Source organism: Staurois parvus, unplaced genomic scaffold (assembly GCF_062004578.1).
Source record: "Staurois parvus isolate SC_StPar_1 unplaced genomic scaffold, SC_StPar_1.0 ptg000153l, whole genome shotgun sequence".
NCBI classification, from domain to species: domain Eukaryota; kingdom Metazoa; phylum Chordata; class Amphibia; order Anura; family Ranidae; genus Staurois; species Staurois parvus.
The window spans coordinates 22,092,706-22,112,582 of record NW_028317949.1 but is presented as its reverse complement, the minus strand read 5'-3'; positions in this window follow the sequence as shown (position 1 = coordinate 22,112,582).

The window sequence follows — 19,877 nt, the reverse complement described above, 5'->3', positions numbered from 1 at the left end:
CATGCTCGGTTGCTTGCGTAGCGACAGCCGAATAATAACCATCAGACAGAGGGATGACTTTTGGCTGTCCACCTTGTTGGACCCTCGCTACCGTTCAAAAATGGTGGCCTTTTTCACACCTGTTGAGAGGGAGGCCAAAATAACGTACTATAAAAACCACCTATGTAGTCAGTTGGTCTCTGCCTTTCTGCGCCAACGTCCATCCTCAGACACTGTGGGCCCTGTGCGCTCGCGTTCCGCTGCCATGGCAGCAGGGGAGGGGTGGGGTGGTAGGAGCAGTGGCAGCTCCACCAGCAGCGGCTGCCTCAGTCTGCAGTCGATGATGAGTAGCTTTCTTCACCAGCGCAGTGAGGAAACTACTAACCAGCCGCAGCAGCAGCAGCATCAGGTGGACCTGGAGCAGGACCTCAAACAACAGGCTTGGGCCTACTTGGACAGCACCCTGCCAACCGAGGTAGACAATCCCCTTGACTACTGGGCAACGAAACTTGACCTTTGGCCCCAACTAGCTGAATTTGCCCTTGAAAGGCTGTCATGCCCGGCCAGTAGCGTGGCATCGGAGCGCGTGTTTAGTGCGGCAGGAGGTATTGTAACTCCGCGGAGGACACGACTGTCCACCCAAAGTGTGGAGAGACTCACGTTTGTGAAAATGAATCAGGCGTGGATTAGTCTGGATTTCAAACCACCAGTTCCTGACACAACTGACTAAATCCGCCATGAATCATGCCCCAAACATGTGCCACTTTCAGGTCTCCTCACACTGCTGGTGCTGTCCATTGTGTCATAGGGTGCTGGCAGATTACGGGCCTCCCATTGCTGCTGCCAGGCCCGTAATCTGCCATGGGCCCCTGTACCGCCTCCTCATGCTGCTGCCAGGTCCAGAGTCTCTCATGGGTCCCTGTACGGCCTCCCATTGCTGCTGTCTCCATCGCCACACTCTGCCATGTGCCACTTTCAGGTCTCCTCACACTGCTGGTGTGTTCCATTTTGTCATAGGGTGCTGGCAGATTACGGGCCTCCCATTGCTGCTGCCAGGCCCGTAATCTGCCATGGGCCCCTGTACCGCCTCCTCATGCTGCTGCCAGGTCCAGAGTCTCTCATGGGTCCCTGTACGGCCTCCCATTGCTGCTGTCTCCATCGCCACACTCTGCCATGTGCCACTTTCAGGTCTCCTCACACTGCTGGTGTGTTCCATTTTGTCATAGGGTGCTGGCAGATTACGGGCCTCCCATTGCTGCTGCCAGGCCTGTAATCTGCCATGGGCCCCTGTACCGCTTCCTCATGCTGCTGCCAGGTCCAGAGTGTCTCATGGGTCCCTGTACGGCCTCCCATTGCTGCTGTCTCCATCGCCACACTCTGCCATGTGCCATTTTCAGGTCTCCTCACACTGCTGGTGTGTTCCATTTTGTCATAGGGTTCTGGCAGATTACGGGCCTCCTATTGCTGCTGCCAGGCCCGTAATCTGCCATGGGCCCCTGTACCGCCTCCTCATGCTGCTGCCAGGTCCAGAGTGTCTCATGGGTCCTTGTACGGCCTCCCATTGCTGCTGTCTCCATCGCCACACTCTGCCATGTGCCACTTTCAGGTCTCCTCACACTGCTGGTGGGTTCCATTTTTGTCATAGGGTGCTGTATGGCCTCCCATTGCTGCTGCCTCCACCGCCACACTGTGGCTCCACACTCTGGTTTTGGCCCCGTGACTGCCCAAATGAGTGAAGTGTGCGGTGATTCTAAGATCGACGGCACTCATCTGCATGTCATACTGACTGACAGTATTATTTCTCTTCCCCAGCAGACTCCAAGAGCATTTAAATTAAAGGTACAGTGTTCTGCACTAATATAAAGGCTCTCTGAAGCCTAGAAACACCCTTTTATAAGTTAAATTCGCAGCGAATATATTCGCATCGAATCAAATTTATTCCTCGAATTCGCCGAATCGAATTTTTGAATACTTCGCTCATCTCTAATTACAGTATCAGAGTCTTACGTGCAATTCCACCTTTTTCATTTGTGTTATTTTTGTAAATAAAATGATTTATCATACGTATAGCCCCTTGTACATTATTTGTTTGCCTCTTCCCAAATATGTTTGTGCTCGAATAACACTTCACACGTACAAAAAAAAAAAAAACACCATGCAATCAAGCAGTGTATACAGGAAGCTACAAGCTCCCTTTTTATTTTTAATTTTGAACAGATAAATCACAATGTTTTTAATAGTATTTAAAAGACCAAAATATAGCAAAAAAGAAAAGTTAATTTTTAGGATTTACTGGTGCTTTAGTTTTTATTGATTATGTAGTAATTTCAATTACTGAGATATGTTTTACTTTCATATATACGATCGTGATAAATTGTTAATTGCTGCCTTTGAAATATCTTTATGTCAAATGAGCCTGCAAATGTAAGAAACTGAACATATCTGCAACACATTTCTCTCATCACAGTAAAAAATTAATGGAACATTCTCTGACAAAGTTTTCTTCTGGAATTTCATAAGCAGCAAAAAAGATCACCAAAATTCAGCAGCATTCCTTGGGTTGTGAAAGACCTATGGTGCCCTTGCCACAGGGAAAGAAAAATGTCCTGAAAAGTGGGCATGGATTAACAAGGCATGGTTGTGTAGAGACGTACCCCTAATTGCTGTACACACTGCAAAATATGCCAATGTCCTTAATGGATAAGTTCACTTTTTAGGCAAAAATAATAAATGCAAATTTTTTTACAGGTAAAAAAAAGTGCATTTATTATTTTTGTCTGCAGGAGCCTGTAAAGCATTGCACCAGCGATCAGTAGATTGCTGATGCCATGCAGGTCTCCTACAGACGTGTCAGAATATCTGCTTGCTGTATGGTATGTATGGCCAAGCAGATATTCTGACCTGAAGCTTCAATGAACTACCACGGCACTCCACAGAGCCGTGGTAGTTCATTGAAAACTACAAGCTCACAGCCGCTAAGGCTTTCGGGACTTGCAGTTCATTCATTCACAGAAGCCCGTGAATCAATGATGTGGCTGTGTGGGCACGGCCGCGCTGTTTTCAAATTTGACAGATAGTACAGGGAGACCCGTATTATTTCTCAGAGGGACGGTGAGTGGCGGTCGGTGGCTGCGGCTCTGGGAACATGTTACAAGTTCCACCCTAAAATGAGTGGAACATGTAGCATGTTCACAAAGTTGAACTTATCCTTTAAAGTGTTCCTAAACCCACAACAGTACAATCAGTCTGTATATGCAGTAAAGCATACTTGTTCTACTCACTGTGGAACCTAAGGGGTTAATCCTCTGCATTGTGTAAAAAGACTGTTTGATCCTTTCTTCTCTGCCCCTATTTTTGAAATGACCACCTGATACAGACTGAATCCGTAGTCAGATGCACATGCTCAGTTTGGTGTGTATTGCCAGAGAGTTTTTTTTTTCTCTTGGGAGAGTGCATGTGATCAGCACAGGGCCAGTCAGCACTGTCCAGATAGAGAGTCAAGGGTTTCACATTCTCCTAGAGCAGAAAGAAAACTCCTCCTACAAGCTTTAACCAGCGCTTTGCTGAAGTCACAAGACTGCTCTAACTGCTGATGAGAAAAGGTATTTAGCAGTTTATATTTGCTAAAATAATTGCAGTTCCATGTTGTGTGTACTGTGGGAGGCTAGATATAGTGAATGCAGGGTCCTGGGTTTATTATCACTTTAAGTATCATGACACAAGTGGAAGTATTTCTGAATTTAAATTTTTTGGGCCTAATCCTCAACATGGGCATTACTAAAAAAAAATGAATTGCGGTTGCATTGGTCCACAGGCCCAAGTCATCATATGTCCGTGTTCTCTGCTGCCATGGCCAGGCATAGATATGAGAATATAATGTGTTTTATGCATTTCAATGGCAATACACTCTATTGTCCTTGGGGTGACCCTGAATTTGACTGGCTCCTCAAAATTCGGCCCCTCATAAATCATTGTAACCAAAAATTTGCAGATGTCTATACTCTGCGTTGATGAGTCCCTCATTAATTTTTCTGGCCGCCTTGCATTCAAACAATTTCTCCCCAGCAAGCATGCCAGGTATGGGGTCAAGATGTATAAGACCTGTGAGAGGGAAAAGATAGTCAAATGGAGCCCCCTGGATGCCCAGACTACATGGGGAGCAGTGGCAAGATAGTGTGAGAATTGGTGTCATCCTTTTTCCATATGGGGTACCACTTATACGTGGACAATTTTTATTTAGGTGTGCCACTATTTAGACATTTGTACAATCTTGGAATTGGCGCCATGTGACCTAATGTGTGCCCACCATTAAAATTGGGTGGATACAGGGTGGTATATTCTAATGCTGGGCACACCACACACTTTTTCTGGCAGAGATTTCTTCTCTTTTTTTCATTCAGCCCGCAGGCTGCATACAAAAAAAAGAATATAGCATATATACCCAACAAGGACCAGCAACGTACTGATACATCACTGGACTTTGAATGGTTATACCAGGATGATGCCTACAGCTGCAGGCATCATCCTGGTATCATTTTTTTCAGACAGCAATCGGCTTTCATGTAAAAGCAATGGGAGATGATGCCTTTCCTCCCTCGCTGCCTTCCACGGCCTTCTCAGGCAGTCCCGTGCCATCGGGGGAACCTGAGAATGCAGCCGGTGTTTCTGCCAGCTGACCATAGAGCTGATTGGAGACTGGAATGGTGCCAATCATCTCTATAGTCTAAGACAGCGGTTCTCAACCTGGGGGTCGCGACCCCTTTGGGGGTCGAACGACCATTTCCCAGGGGTCGCCTAAGACCATCGGAAAACACATATTTCCGATGGTCTTAGGAACCGAGACACCGCTGCAGTCTCCGGCGATGTGTGGGCGGGATGATACGCTGCTGTCACCCGGCCACACCTCCAAGATCGCTCAGCAGCTCCGCCTCCTCGCCGCTGATTGGCCACCGGAACTGTAGCTCAGGAGAGGCACACAGGTGGCCAATCACCGGCGAGGAGGTGGAGCTTGGAGAGGAGGAGCCAAACGGCAGCGCGCGGACATCAAAGAAGACCGAGGGAGCGAGTGAAGAGGAGAGCGGCCAGAGAAGGAAGACAGCTGACAGGTAAGTGAGAGAGCGAGCCCAGGCTGGAGCAGGGGTCAGCAAGGTAAGTATCATTGGTGTCAGTGGGAGGAATAGTGCCCCATCATTTGTGTCACTAATACCAACGATGGGGCACTATTCCTCCCCCCACTGACACCAACGATGGGGCACTATTCCTCCCCCCACTGACACCAACGATGGGGCACTATTCCTCCCCCCACTGACACCAACGATGGGGCACTATTCCTCCCCCCACTGACACCAACGATGTGGCACTATTCCTCCCCCCCACTGACACCAACGATGGGGCAGTATTCCTCCCCCCACTGACACCAACGATGGGGCAGTATTCCTCCCCCCACTGACACCAACGATGGGGCAGTATTCCTCCCCCCACTGACACCAACGATGGGGCAGTATTCCTCCCCCCACTGACACCAACGATGGGGCAGTATTCCTCCCCCCACTGACACCAACGATGGGGCACTATTCTTCCCCCCACTGACACCAACGATGGGGCACTATTTCCCCCCCCCCCCGACCCCAATGATGGGGCACTATTCTCCCCTCCACCACACTGACATCAATGATGGGGCACTATTCCTCCCACTGACACCAATGATGGGGCACTATTCCTCCCCCCACTGACACCAACGATGGGACACTATTTCCCCCCCCCCGACCCCAATGATGGGGCACTATTCTCCCCTCCACCACACTGACACCAATGATGGGGCACTATTCCTCCCACTGACACCAATGATGGGGCACTATTCCTCCCACTGACACCAATGATGTGGCACTATTCCTCCCACTGACACCAGTGATGGGGCACTACTCCCCCCACTGACACCAGTGATGGGGCACTACTCCCCCCACTGACACCAGTGATGGGGCACTATTCCTCCCACTGACACCAATGATGGGGCACTACTCCCCCCACTGACACCAATGATGGGGCACTACTCCCCCCACTGACACCAATGATGGGGCACTACTCCCCCCACTGACACCAATGATGGGGCACTATTCCTCCCACTGACACCAATGATGTGGCACTATTCCTCCCACTGACACCAGTGATGGAGCACTACTCCTCCCACTGACACCAGTGATGGGGCACTACTCCCCCCACTGACACCAGTGATGGAGCACTACTCCCCCCACTGACACCAATGATGGGGCACTACTCCCCCCACTGACACCAATGATGGGGCACTACTCCCCCCACTGACACCAATGATGGGGCACTACTCCCCCCACTGACACCAATGATGGGGCACTACTCCCCCCACTGACACCAACGATGGGGCACTACTCCTCCCACTGACACCAACGATGGGGCACTATTCCCCCCACTGATACCAACAATGGGGCACTATTCATCCCACTGACATCAGTGACGGGGCACTATTCCTCCCACTGATACCAATGACATGGCACTACTCCTCCCACTGCAAAATTACAGTTATGAAGTAGCAATGAAAATAATTTTATGGTTGGGGGTCACCACAACATGAGGAACTGTATTAAGGGGTCGCGGCATTAGAAAGGTTGAGAACCACTGGTCTAAGAGATCGGAAGCTATGAGCATTTCATCACTTCAGTTTCGCAGGATATAAACAGTGCCATTGGTAAATTGGGAAAGCATCTGATCACACCAATCTTGGTGAGATTAGATAATGTAAGGACAGAGGAGATATCTAGAGTCTGATAGAACCCAGATTTTTCAAAAAAGAATATATGACAATGCCCATTGAAGTTATAGGGGATATTTGCATTCCCTGTAATAGCATTAAAAGTGCTAAAAAAATATGAAAGGGACAGTGTAAAAATAATAAAAAAAAAATCAAAATAACTTTAAAAAAAAAGCACCCTCGCCCCCCCTGCGTGTGTGAGCATTGATTCTGTGCCGGTGTGTAAACAGCGGTTGCGTCATGCATGTGAGCTATCACCGCGAACGTCAGATCAAGGGCAGTAATTCTAGCATTAGACCTCCTCTGTAAATCTAAAATTGTAGCTTGTAAAGGCTTTTTAAAGCGTTGCCTATGGATATTAAAAATGTATGCAGTTTGTCACCATTGCACGGGGCATGCATAGTTTTAAAGCATGTCATGTTTGGTATCTATTTACTTGGCATACCATCATCTTTTTATTTTTTACCAAATAATTAACCACTATATTGTGTTTTTGTGCATTAAAAGTAAAAAAAGTGTATTTTTTAAAAAAAAAATGCTTTTGAAAAATTGCTGCGCGAGTACTATGTGACATAAAAAATTGCACCTCAAGAAATGTGATGGGCAGTCAAAGTAAAAGCTGTGAAAATTCCATTATCTATACCATAGTTTGTAGATGCTATAACTTTCACACAAAGCAATCAATATACACTTATTGGGATTTTTCTAACCAAAAACATGTAGCAGAATACATTTTGGCTTAAATTGATGCCAAAATTTGAGTTTTTTGGAAATTTTGCACTACAGAAATGAGAAAATATTTTTCTTTTAAATTTTTTTTTTCAAATTTTTTTTTGTTTATAGTGCTAAAAATAAAAAGTGCACAGGTAATCAAATATCACCAAAAAAATCTCTATTTGTGTTAAAAAAAGGACATACATTTAATTTATGTACTGTATTGCATGACCGCCAATTGTCAGTTAAGCTAGTGTATAGCAAACTGTATAGCAAAAAAAGGTGTAAATTGCAGTATCTATACCATAGTTTGTAGATGCTATAACTTTCACGCAAAGCAATCAATATACACTTATTGGGAATTTTATTTACGAAAAATATGTAGCAGAATACATTTTGACCTAAATTTATGACTAACTTTGAGTTTAAAAATATAGTTTTTCTTCAAAATTTACAGTCTTTATTTTTTTTTATAGCTTGAAAAATAAAAAGCACACAGGCGATCAAATACCACCAAAAGAAAGCTCTATTTATGTGAAACAAAGGATGTAAATTTTGTCTGGGTACAGCATTGCATGACCACGCAATTATCAGTTGAAATAGTGCAGTGCCGAATAGCAAAAAGAGGCCTGGTCATTAAGGGGGGTAAATCCTCAGGGTGGCAAGTGGTAAAAAAAAAATAAAAAAAACATGTATTACATATTTTTTCTTTTTTAAAATAAATATAGAGCTAACATTTTGTATGAGTGCACATTAAAGCAGAACTTTACTCAAATACTTGGGAACTACTTGGCAACCAGCTATTGTTTAAAAAATGAGCAACAATCAGCCGAATATTATATATATCACCACCACTATTATACTGTATATGACAGCTTTCTGCTGTCAATGGTTCCCAATACCAATACCGGGTGCAGGTGTTGCAGAGTCCTTAACAACCAATGACATCACTGGCCCCATTCACTTATTTCACGGCCATGTAAAAAAAGGAGTGGTGTGTCGGAACATTGCTGAATATCCCCACACCTTTGTATATAACCCTCATGTCAACTCTGGAGAGCTGTCGTGTGTGGCTTGAGTGGACAGGTAAGTATATTGATGGCAGGGGTGGACTGACCATTTGGAAACTCTGGCACTGCCCGAGGGCCCGGGGTCAGTAGGGGGCCCCATGAGATGCCCCTGGGACCTTTTTCATAGGCTTTTTTAAGTTTGGGCAAGGACACAGGGGCCCCATGATCCCCTATTGCCCGGGGGCCCCATGAGTTGTCAGTCCGCCCCTGATTGATTGTTTTTCTTTTGACATATGGCAGACAGCAATCATCTGACAATGGTCATTATCATGACTAATGCTGGATGTGCACTGCTGGATATTTGGATTAAAAAAAAAATGTTATCAGGAACTTGTCAAAAACTTGTGTGTACTTATTTCAACTGACTTTTATGTGAATGAGTAGGGGTACTATGTCAGAATCATTTAGGATCTCGCTAAGCACTGGTGATATTGCCTCTCAGGGGACATCTGTGACATGTGGGATTAGGTCACCAGTTCCTCGGGGATACCAGTAGGCACAAAAAATGGTAAGTAAAAGCAACAAAAAAAGGGGGAAATACCACTATATTAGCCAAATCCATGACCAATGGCTTCATCACCTTTTAAATCTGGGGCAGGATTGGACTGCTTTATTGCAAGCCTTAGTTCTTCAAAACTGAGAGTCCCTGAAGTCTTTCCTTCATTTGATGTTGTATATTACAGCTGCAGTGCTGCGGGGAAATCATGCTACCTATTTAGTATGGCATTTTCAATTTCTGGTTGAAATAACTTCTTAAGGGTTCTCTGTAAAGCAACTTTGTCAAATTGTGAGTACCTGTCTTCCATCCGGTTATGCACATTTCCACAGATATTCCAAGGTTACCTCAGACAAAAGTTCAGGTATTTCCAGGAGATTTATCAATTGATTTCTAGATGAGTAACAGTAATACATTAATATTTCTTTCTGCTGAAAGTTGTGTGGGGAACAATGCATTTAAAGGACTGCATGGAACCAATTTTAATCATCCTAATCTTCAGAATGAGTTGAAAGCAGATTTCTACTCTCCCTCTCTTTCAATCCTGTGTATTGCATTTTTGCTCTGAGTAGTTATTCAGCAGGTTCCAGAAATAGACTTGCATTTTCATTTAGTCATATATCAGTTACATAAGACAAATTATTTGATTCAATGAGGTCATATATTAAGGTAGCTTTGTCTTTTATTGATCTAGAAGTGCTTCTATTATGGGACCTTTCTGGGCAGCAGATTTTGCTTGTGGATCCCTGAAGTGAGTCCTGCTTGACAATCTTGTATATTTGCAGGCACTATGAACTTACTAAGAAGCAGGAAGAGCAATAAGATGACCATGCCAGCATGGTGATGCTTTCTCATTATCTAGCCAACCATCAAGTAGAGGGTATAGACCGAGCTGTGTTGTTTACATTTAATAACCTGAGGTCACTCTGGACATGCGTGTGGCAGAGATGTGTGATTCACAAGAGAAAATGAATGGAAACAATAATATTTTGGTAGATAAAATAGCTGCCATATGTGTGTATATCTCTATGTATATCCTTCTTTCCTCTTTTTGTACCCTGTTAATTCAACCCTTGCACTTCTCATGTGCACAGCTTGCATATAGTAAGTGATAAAAGCTTAGCTCTAAAAAATGACTAAATAAATAAAAATAGCAGCCACTATCATTTATCATGTTTGATGGCTGATGGATGCTAATAAGATGCGTGAGATGTTTAATTCACTGGATACACACCTACATGATTAACATCTGGATGACAAGTGCAAACATATGTGAATATCAATAAGGTGTAGTGATCAACAATGTCTATCTCATAGTTTTCTTAGGTATGCAATAACAATTTCCATGGTGCATCTTCATTCTTAAAAGCAATAAAAAAAGTTGATAATAAGGCTTTATGGTTTAGTTGTGATGAGTAATAATATCTGAACAATAATTTACACCACACTTTTAGCATTCCTGTTTAATAAAAAAATACAGAGTGGAGGGTTTGCAGTTTCCAGACCAGAAAGACTGATTTAAGGGCTAATAGTAGAAAAAAACTTATGGTATGTTCACTATAACTTCTGGGTAGGAATACACATGTAGACAACAGTCATGATGATAATGGAGAGGTTGATTAGTGCCCAGTGGACAGTCAAAACTGTTCATGGCTGCTTAAGTATTATAACAACTGGATTATAATTACAAAAAAATACATTATCAAGCCAAAATGGTTCATTAACTCTTTCAATGTAGTCATAATGATGTTTATAAAGTCCAGTGAACTTAACTAAATGTATCTCTTCCTTAGTAAGAAAATCCTGAGAAGGAGGAAGGTAGGTTAAATATTTACTGTACTTGCTTCTTTTAATAATGAAGGCATAATGAATACATAAAGTGTAATTTTGATTATATCACACTGAAAGTAAAGTCTGGTACAATGTACCTAGATTGTAAGTTCGAAAGAGCAGGGCCCTCAATCCCCTCATGTTTTGCATTGTATTGGTATTGTTCTGTCACATGTTCTGTCCCCCTTTGTAATGTACAGCGCTGAGCGAACCATTGGCGCTTTATAAATACTGTATAATAATAATAAAATAATAATATAGTGTTTTCTTAAAAGCCATGTTTCCATGCACTGATGATGACCAAAAAGACAAACAATTGTATGCAGTTTGGAATAAATGGCTCTACAATGTTAGTCTTTATTTACACTATTCACCAGCAATTCTGGAAGTGCATCTGACTGCTAGGGCATAAAGAAATGCTTTGCCTGGTCCCGTCCTCTATTCTGAAAAGAATAATAATCTTATTTTTGGAATATGGGGATGCCTTCAGTTCTAGCAAAGTTTTATTGTGCTTTGCATATTACCATGGAAACACAGATAGGATAGTTTATGGAAAAGTTAGGTATCACAGATGCAATTCTCATGAAGTGTATTAGAACATCACCAATAAAAGAGACCTGATTTGTGCAAATTGAAGAAGGATACTCATATTTGATCACTAACTAATTGGGAACACAAAAAAATTCCCAGCACGTATGGGGAAAAAAACTCCCAAAACTTCAGTGTGCCTGCTAATTCATAACATTTGTAAAGGGTAAATAAAAGGAATAAAAGAGCTGCTGTTGTTTTAGGGATAACACTACTACTGTGTGTTACATATTATTAGATGTTAGCAAATCAGGTTGATAACAGAAAGGTCATCCAAGCCACATTAAACAAGTCCACAGTTACGCAAACATTCATATTCTTGCACTTAATTTGTTCCCCCTCACTTTTTGAGCCTGCCACCTTGGGGCCTGTGCTGTCTTGTTCAGGAGCACAGGCTCCATATTATGTGGCCTCCACTGAGATCAAATGGAACTGTAGCGAATGTGTTTTCATGTTTTGAGTGGGTATTAGAATGCATGCCATGTTCTTATTACTGTTTATATCTACATTGAGAACATTTTCTTTCTGCTTTCTGCTCGGTTACATACCCATACAAGGCTGTTATCCTTGATGAGGATCTGATATGTATTTTAAGGGGGACACCATGAAAAAAGCAACAATAAAAAAGGGTGTGGAATCCATTTTAGGGGGTACTCCATGCACCCAAAAAATACATAACATACCCTCATCTAGCATGAAGCCTGGGTGGCTGGGAAAGGGGGTAGTATGTGTACACCCCCCCAAAACCAAATTAGGCCACATACCCCTGGCAAAGCACCTTGTCCCATGTTGATGGGGACAAGGGTCTTTTCCCAGTCCTTTGACCTGGTGGATGTAGGGGTCTGTAGGGGCTTGTTGTTAGAATCTTACAGCCCTCTTTACAATAGGAGGCCCTAGATATTCACAGCCCATATGGATGAGTAAGGGGCCCACAGTGTGCCTGGTCACTGGTTAAATAAAAAATGAACAAACTAAATAAACACACAACACATTTGACAGTCCTTTAGTATAAAACAAAATATATCAAAACCATTGTCTATCAGGTCATTCAGCAATGTAGATCCACGTCAATCACAATGAATTACACTCTCTAACCTGCTGAAGTGAAACAAGCTAACTGCCAACAGGATGCACTATATTTGATCAATTACATCACATGGGATCATCCTCCTTTGTTTACATTCAGTCACAGGGTCAGAAAATGTCACTATTGTCTGTTGAGAACGCACTGGGGATTATTTACTAAAGCTGAAGCGTGCAAAAACAGACTCACTTCAACACAAAAACCAATCAACATCCAAGTTTTATTGCCAAAGCTTAATTGAACAAGCTGATTTCTATGCAGAAATCAGTCTGATTTTGCACTCTCCCGCTTCAGTAAATAAACCCCATTGTGTCTGCAATCAGTGTATATTATTGCTGTGGGTTGGCAAGCTTCATTCATTCTTAAAAATGCCTTGCCTCTGCAGACCCCTACATCTACCAGTCCAGGTTTGTGGGGAAGAATCCCCCATCAACATGGAGACAGGGTGCTTTGCCAGTGGCACACCTTGTCAGGATACCCTCCCTATGTTGGGAGCATGTAGCCTGATATTGTTCTGTGGAGTCTGATATGGAATTTTAGGGGGACTCCACAGTTTCTTTTGTTTTTTTGCATGGGTTGGAGGTATCTTGGCCAGCTCTGTATACTTACTTGTAAGGTCATAGACATTCACCAAAATGGGGGCAGATGCATAGCTCAAAGCCGAAAGCTGTCACATTTAGTGGCAGTAGTAAAACTGTAATGGTGGCAGTAGTAATGGTTTACTGGCAGTAGTAGTGGTTTCCTGCAGCAATTAGAGGGAATGCAGGAAAACGGACTACTTAGTTCATCAGTTCGATTGTGCAAGAGTGTGCAGTGACAAGGTGGTTGATATACTATGGGCAGATAGACACTCTGCCAGGATATTTGCTCCAGAGCTTAGTAAATGAGGTGAAGCTCTGCTGACTTCCATCATCCAATCATGTGCAATCAAAAATGCTGTTTTTTTATTTCCTTACATGTGATAGGGAACGTGCAAGGAAATAAAAGCTTCACCGCATTTGCTAAGCTCTGGAGCAACTTCCCTTGGAGAGTGCAACTGCACTTTCAAAGTGCACAGTATATTTGACTATAGTAAATTAACCCCATAGCATTCTCAAACCTCATCCCTAGTTATAAATTTTCCCCACTCTTCTAAAAGAAGTTCAGAATTGTAGTAAGCACATACATACTGTACACATATATAGCAACATATACAGCAACATAAAATGACAGGTCTATAAAAATTACATATTGTTTGTATACTTTTTGTCAATTTTATATTGACTTGCACCTAAAAGAGTATTTGTAAATGTACATACATATTTGCTCCTTAGATCATCAAAACATGCAACTGGTACAGTGTACTACAATTAGTGTTAGAATACCTGTATTCTCATGCCAATGACATGGATTTATTTATAGCCAGACAAAATCAATAAGAAATAAAAGTCTAAGTCCAGACTGTATACACAGAAAAACTGAAGTCTCCAAAAGAAGATACCAATCTGAAAGTGATATGTGAGATAAAAAAGGAATACTAGCAAACATTATTCTGTAAATGTAAAATATGAATGCATATAAAACCAATATAAGAAACTGAACTGAAATTGAATATTTGCAGGAAATATGTGTAAAATATAGCACAAAGACCTGTCGAAAAAAAGAATAATATTAAAATGCACTAGAGACAGTAGAAATTCTACTGGTAAAGTTTTTTTGCAACAAAGTTGGGTTAGTAGACTTTTTTCAATGCACACTACACAAAACTAAAATAAGATCAATATTAATACTAATAATATGTATTATTATTATCTTTGTTGATAATATTAATTCCACTTTCAGCAGTATATAATCAATATAAAATTCTTTTCAGTTAAGAAATAACATTTATGCTAGTTACTATAGTAAGGGACTGGTATTTTGTCTATAAACTTTACCCTTTAACCACTAAAATACAACCATCTTTCAGAGTGTTTTTTTGGAGATGTGTCAGGTTTGCACCTTATAACATTTGTAGGTTACCCTAACATATTATACATTTATTTCTGGAAAGCTAGGGCTTTAATTTGGTAATATATTTAGATACATATTTTTTTTTCCTAGGTTTTATAGAAAGATGAGCCAGAAATAGATCATTATCGCCAAGCCTCCCTAAGATCATTATAGCAAAGCCAAGCCTCCCTCCTTGCAAGGCACCATGTCCCAATGTTGAGAGTACAAAAGACCCAACCTCACATCCTGTCCCCCAAAAGTAAAGTGGAAATATGGGGGGGAGGTTAATCAGAATTTTCAGAATATGGGGGGCCCAGATATCCACCTTCTGAAAGCATATATGTAAGAGACCACATATATATAAAAGCAACCACACTGTGATTTTAAAAAGTATTTTATTGATAAAAAAAACAAGAAAAAACATCTCCCAGTGTAAATCCAGTGTCAATCAGGATGAGAGAAGATCAATGATGTTCTTACATTCCAGCAGCGCCAATAATCTGTTGTATCATTCCCTGGTGGTAGTAGTAGTAGTAGTAGTAGTAGTAGTACAAACAGTAGTACATGACAGACAGTGAACAACTATCAGTCAGAGGCTTAGGTGTGCAAATTGGCCAACTATTGCAGGTTTGTTCCCATCTTGCAATTTCTTCTTTTTTTTTAAACGTGAGAAAGTATGTACCCCTCACTCATTTACATATGGGAGTCAGTATATTTTATCTCTTATTTTAAGGGGGTCCTTCAGATTCTGATTAGTCCCCCTCCACAGACCTCCACCATCAACACAGCCAGAGTTGTGGGGAAAAGATCCTTGTGCTCATCAACATGTCGACAAAGTGCTTTGTCAGGGGGGGTTCTGCCTGCCAAAGTACCTTCTCCATGTTGAAGGCATGGAGGCTTGTGACCTGGTATTATTCAGAAAGGGGGGTGCATGCTCACTCCCCTTCCCTTTCCTGGTTACTCAGGTTGCATGCTCAGATAAGGGTCTATTGTGGATTGTAAGGGAACCCAAAACTTTTTTCTTGTCTTTTGTGTGGAATTTCCCCTTAAAATGCAAGGAGACTTCAACATGCTGGTCATTAGCTGGAATCTTTAAACCTATAAGCAGAAACATAAATATAATGAAATAACTGAATGGAGTTTCTCTGAAACAGTAAGAAAAAGCCAAATCATAGGAGATCATATTGTAGACCAAGTACTAACAAATGAGGATCAATTGTCTGATGCTGAGGTGGAAGGAAATTTGGATTCTAGTGATTACCAATGTCTTTGGTTTGATATTAAAGCAATAACTGAAAAATCATGTACTAAAACAAATGTTTTCAAAATAATACAATTTTGAAATGGGCGAATTTCGAAAAAATTAATTAAAAAGTTGGAGTAAAGTAACGGGAGTCAGTAATCAGTAGGCACTACTGAAGTCCACAATCCTGTAAGCAACTAGATTATATGTCACACAAATTAGTAAGAGAAATGGAAGAAAAACAATTTGGTTCACTAAAGAGGTAAGTAGATTAGTTAAAAAATTACATATCGGAGCTTCAAGGAAACATAAAGCGCAGCTGATAGAGAAGTTGTATCACAGAAGATATCTTTCACTTTGATGAATGAATAGTGGCTCAGCATGAGCAGGGAAGAACACTGCAGCTGAGAAGTTTCTCTATGATCCAGGTATCCCTTACAGGACCTTACCCACTGGCCAGAGCAAGCATGACTACTTGGAGTTGCCATGTGGTTCATGACCATCATACTGTATCTTGGAATTAAAAAGGACTTCCAGGACAAACAGAGTGCCAACTTGAATGTCACTATTCAATTTTTCGGAGCGTATTTTGAGTCTCTTGTTTACTCAAGGAGTCAACTCCATATGGTGAGTGTGGAAAGCGGTCTTGGTCACAGTGAGTGAAAGACACTGATGTGGAAAATATCACTTATATGGCACCTATTTTTAGACTTTTATGAGTTTGCATTATAATAGATTTATCATAAATAGTATTGTTGAGTTTGCTTTATTGGTTTATATTTTATCACAGCTTTAATATGTACAAAACCTAGGATTCGAAGCTGCAAGTAGCATAAGTATCTTAAGAACCAGTCCCATGGCATTTCAGTGGATACTACAAGGATCCAGTAATGTCTGTGCAATGAAATCTTATCCTAACTGAAAAAACAGAAACCATACATAGGGTAAACATGAATTCCAAAACCCCAGGATCGGGTTCTACATAGCTAAGTTGTCAGTATCCAGTTAGGATATTTTTTTCAACATAACACAAGAAAGACCCTGCAAACAATTTTCTCATACTCAATTTAGAATATGCACCTGGAAACTGATAGTAAGGCTATAGGCAGGGTTCAGCCTATAGTGATGGCAACTATCACCAGGGTATACATTTCACACTTTGGGTAACACCACAATTAAGAAAAAAGTCACTGTTTTGCACTGTGAGGATAGAACTGGAAGCCATGAGCTTGCTAATTACAGAGGTATAGTTTAATAGCTTATTTCTTTGGCATTAACAGTAAGCAATGAGTAAACTGATGTGAAATCACATTCCGTTCCAGAGAGAGAAGAAAGTAGATCTATGTGAGTAAAAACAGTACACGTTTACAGTAAAAGCACAGCTAGGTCTCATTTAACCCCCTGATTGCCCTCCAATTAATCCCTTCACTGCCTTTTCACCAGTGTCATTAGTACAGTGTACAGACTTTTTTACTGATCACTGTATTAGTGTTCCCGGCAACGTTAGATAGCGTTAGCGTCAGCTAGCATCCCTCCCAGATAGTGTCAGATTGCCCGCCACTACCTCAGTCATCACATTGAATCCTTTGATTGCCAGAAACAAGCTCACATACACAATAAAACTCCATTGCTAGTATAGTGTCTGAACTGATCAATATCTTTGATCAGATCAGAACTATACCAGCGTTCACAAATGTATAGTATACCCAAAAACACAGTGTTAGCAGGATCAGCCCCGCCACCTGCCAGCACTTGCATTTAGCCCCTATGCTTAACCTCTCCTTATCCCCCAGCAAGTGCAGTGTCAGTAAATCACTGTCACTTGATACATTGCACACAAAACCACAGTGCTAGCAGAATCAGGCCTGATCTCTGCTAGCACTTGCATGGTAAATTTTTTTGTAGCTGTTCAAGCAGTCCTTGACAGCCAGGTGCTCTTTTTCCCGTGAGTCACACTAGGTACTTATACATTTTGTGGCCAAAATGTCCAACGAAAGGTTCTCTAGTGAAGAGGTCTACAGGATTCTGACCATGTCAGATGAGAGTGAAGGGGAAGCCTCACTGACAGACTCAGAATATGAATCTGTAGACAGCAGTGGCACCCTTACAGATAGCTCAGACAATGGAGTAGAGGTCCCTGCTAAAGTTGGGCTTACCCAACCCCGTTCCCAGGTTGCTGAGGTGGTACAATCGCATGATGGTTCTCATATGCAGCAGAGTGCCAATACTAGTGTCGCTCTACCTTTTGTTGAACTGGCAAGCACCAGCAGCCTAGTACATCCTGGTCTTATACATACCAGCACTGCAGTATCACTTGGTGACGTGGCAAGTCCCATAAGTGCAGTACAAACTGGTGCGGTGGCTAGCACAAGTAGTGTCCCACAGCCAGCAAGAATTTGAACACAGGCCCGTAGAATCCATAGTGTCCCTCCTATGTTAAAGTTTTTTTGTTCTTAACCCGCAACATGGGCATTACTAAAAAAATGAATTCAGCATATGCCCGTATTCTCTGCTGCCATGGCCAGGCATAGATATGAGAATATAATGCAATTTATGCATTTCTTTCTTTTTTTTATAATGTTTTTATTAATTACATCTTACAAAACCCAACAAAATTTTAATACATAATTATCTACAGTTTATTACAAATTTCCAAACCCATGTCCATAACCCAACCCTTCCTCCCCTCACTGTAAAGAAATATGTCTTATTTAACTGGCATCCATTTTGTATAATGCCTCCATTTCTAGATGTGTGAGCAGTTAGTTTCAATTCTGAGTTTCTCTTGTAACTTCTCTCTTGTTTCCTGAGAATAGCTTCTATTCTCAGTAAATGGAACCAATTTATATGGTATTCATCAACCATTTGCAGTTTCTGTTCTTCATGTAACTATACTGATAAGAGTGGTATGCTTCATTGGCCATCCTAAAATTAAGCAACACCCATTGAGTTCTGTATAACAGTTTTTGTCATGCATTAAACTTTTAAAGATTTAGCTTTCACACTTTGGTGTCTGGAGCTTTATTTCTCCCAGGCCTGGTGGTGAAAACAATCAAGGACAGGTTGGGTTACAGACAGGAATTGATCCTTTCAATTTTACTGTCAGAAGTTTGGATAAAGGATATTCAGAGGTTTGGAACCTCTGGGGAAAAATTGCCTAGGCAGGAATAATATTGTGAATTCACAGGAGTGCTGGTTTATTTTTGCCATTTTAGAAGTATAAGTGCTTATTTGCTGTATGTTAAGAAACTGTTGTGTAGCATATTTGTGTTACAGAATAAGGATATTACAAGTGTCCATACTTTTAAGTGTTAAACTCCTGAACTGTTGAGAAGGTTTTGTCGGCATTGCAGCCTCTCCGCTTCAGAGAATAAGTGCTGACACTGTAATAATTTAGCGCTTTACTTAACAGCTGTTTTGCTTCAAGATGGGTATAGTTCATGGTGAGGGACCTCTGTCCAACATTCCTAAGCCTCCACGTAAAGTGTTAAGTGATATTGCTATGAAAGAAAAAAGAAAGAAAGACAAGAAAATCCTGAATTGTCTAGGTTAACTTGAAAGGAATATGTGATCACACTATCGCCATGTGAGATTATTATGTAGTTTCCTTTCATAGAAAATATTGCAGAGTGGTCCCTGGGTATGAAAAGCAGTAGTCCCTTTCCTAGAGATGGGTCTAATGATAAGTTTCATATGGACATGATAAGGGGACCGTGTTTGGGAGATAAGGAAGCTTTCCCGTGGTTTTCAGGGGACCCTGAATGGGATATGAAGTATATGAAAGCAGCAGGTCTTCACTGGCTGAAATATGCATCTGGCTACACTCCAGATCCCAGTAATCTAAATCTCCACTCTTTAGCCCCACCATCTGCTCTGCCAAGCTATATACAAGTATATTCAGCTTTGCCTAAAAAAGAGGATGCTGATTTCCTCAAAACTCTGAGGGCAGACAGACCACCACAACCTCCCGTAGTACAGGCAGAAGATATGCAGAGTCCTGAAAGTACAGAACTGGAGGAGGAGGGAGGGGCAGAGGAAGGAGGAGGAGAAGAAGAGAGCCACACAAGGCAGATAGTGCTCACAGCAGGACATGAAATAATGGAATTTTGGGATATGACATG